General features: G+C 47.8%; 1 protein-coding gene across 4 annotated transcripts in view; it reads right to left on the bottom strand.

Annotated features, from left to right (window-relative positions):
* SRGAP2 (SLIT-ROBO Rho GTPase activating protein 2) overlaps positions 1–2,490 on the bottom strand; it is a 256,056-nt gene that overhangs the window by 40,595 nt on the left and 212,971 nt on the right. The window lies entirely within an intron of this gene.

Genomic DNA, 2,490 nt, shown 5'->3' with positions numbered 1-2,490 from the left:
GGGGTGGGTCCTGTGACTTCTGTCCATTTAACAGGTTTGTTTGTACCCCTCTCCTGGCTCTGAATTTTCTACTGTAGCCAGGAGTTTGGCTGCAATCAGGGAAGCAACTGGCTCTCATGAAGAAGCCAGGCTGACAGAAGAGCCTGCTCCCAAGTGTGCTGGGAACCCATGATGCTGTCACAGGGAGTGGAGTGAGGCAAGGTGCAGCTGGAGTCAGGAAGGTCTCAGCGACCCAAATGCTCATCTCACGACCCCAGACCCGCCTGCTTCCTCCAGCCTTCCAGCTTCAGTAGCCAGGGTCTGCCTTCTTGTCGCCATCACTAATTATACCAGTCAGCCTAGGGTGATCTCAGAGGAAGAATTTTCATCGGCTTTTCCATACATGAAGAAAATGGGTTCCACTATAAAAAGCTCCCAAACCCCATTTTTTGGAGGTCTTTTCTATGTTTACAAACATTATTATACTTGTCATTTACCAATAGTAGCAGTGGTGATGAGGACAACGATGTGACCGTATATAAAGTTTTTCTGGCCTTAAGTTTAAACATAATAAAGATCCTGAGGGAGGGAGGTCAGGCAGCACAGGTTCTGGGCTTCAGCGAGTTGTGTGAGTGCACAATCCTGCCTAGACTTGTGGGAGAAGGGACATCAATGGTAGTTAAAGGGAAGCGCGCAGGGTTGCAGAAAGCAGAGCACCAAAGATATTAAGCTGCGTGTCCGTGGCTACCAGTGGTACATCAGAAGCAGTTCAGATGATAATAACCTCTTGCAGACAAAAGTGCACCAGAGGGGGCCTGTCCTACTGCGGAGGCATATTTTCCCCAGTCCCCACTGCTCCAGTGGAGCCTAAGAGTCCAGTGAAAACAAATACTGGACAAACTCATGAAGGCTTCAGACTCTCTTCTTGTAATGTTTCTGAAGTCTGAGTGAATTCACTTCCCCAGGACATGCCTGGTGAGGACTCTCACTTGGCCATCGATCATGCTGCACACAGCTGACTGCGCAGGGTCTCTGTGTGTTGCTGTTCAGTGCCTGTCTCTCCCTTTCTTCCTCTCCGCTTCCCTCCTCCAGTGTTAGAATCCATGTCAGTTTCATTCTTCTGATTATAGTCTTTTTGGTCATATAAGCCCAGGATTGGAAGGGGTCTTGAAGGATAACTGGGTCAAATCTCCATTCAATCAGAAGAAAGGAACTTTAAACCAAAAGTGGAGGGAGAAATGTAGCAAACACAACTTGGGAAAGATGGTAAAGCAGGGGCCCGGTGATTTGCAGGGGAAAACAATCAAGAAGGTGGCCAGAAATTGTCTAAATGTGCCACCGTTTGGCATAACTCCTCGCGCGTGGATTTCTCCAGGTACTGATCTTTGATACACTTGTCAGATTTCCACTTTCACCACGGGAGAAAACACTTGATTAGATGTCAGTAATAAGGAAAAAAGAGACATCAGCGTTCACATGTGGGGCTTCAGGGATTGTGAGGAATGGAGGGTCCCCCGTAAGAGAAGGAGAGAAGTAAGGAGAGGCGCTAAGGAAACGAAGATGTGGCTGGGAAGCTGAGGAGACAGACACTGAGCGTAGGGGGGCCAACTCAATTCCTGAGCACCAATGTCCTGCCTATTAGTTAGGAGTTGGATACAAAGACTCTGAACCACAGCAATACCGGACAAGTGGACGCTTTGGGAAGGAGAGAGGCAGATTCACCTAAGACAACGCAAGTGACAAGGCAGAGTATGGAGGGAAGTCAAAGGAGGGCAATGCCCACAACTCGAGAAACAGAGAGATGGGCCGGGAAAGAAGATATGGAAGCAACAGGAGAGAGAAAATTCTGGGCTTGATGGGAGGACGGACAGCTTAGAAAAAAGCAGTTGAGGATTCTTTTTTTTTAAAGAAAAGTCAGATGGTGGACTTTTGGTGGAGTCAAAAACGACTGGAACCCATTGGGGACCCTCAAAAACAAAAGCTACTGGATTCTTCTTCTTCTTTGGCCAATTTGCCATCAACGACCAAACAAATTATATTTCCTGGTTACTTATATAAGATTATGTCTCTTCCAAGTTACTTACTATTTACCTTCCTGAGTATTTTAGAAAAACACTGACCCACCATTAGATTTGACCTGCTGGGAAAAAGTGAATGAAACAAGGTCTGTACTTGACTGGGGTTTTGGGTGCACCTTGGAACCGAGTTCTGACACGAGTCTAGCACCAGGTAAGCGTGCCAGGCACAGCAGGGTGAAAACCAGATGGGCGCCACTCCTCCCTGATCACAGTCCAACCAGGGATGCACACCGCCAAAGTGTGGCCGCCGGCACTCCTCCCACCCAGGCTCCACCTCCTCATGGGAGGCTCAGTTTCAGTCCAGGAAATGAAAGGAACAAACTTCAAGTTCAATCCTGTTCTTACTTTTGAAGAAGGGGGCAGCAGGGGGCGGGGGATGGGCAGGGCTTGCTCCCTCTTTAAGATATCCACCTATTAATTTTAAATGTAATAA

Source organism: Bison bison, unplaced genomic scaffold (genome assembly GCF_000754665.1).
Source record: "Bison bison bison isolate TAMUID 2011002044 unplaced genomic scaffold, Bison_UMD1.0 scf7180017864338, whole genome shotgun sequence".
NCBI classification, from domain to species: Eukaryota; Metazoa; Chordata; class Mammalia; order Artiodactyla; family Bovidae; genus Bison; species Bison bison.
This window is presented reverse-complemented; position numbering and strand designations above follow the sequence as displayed.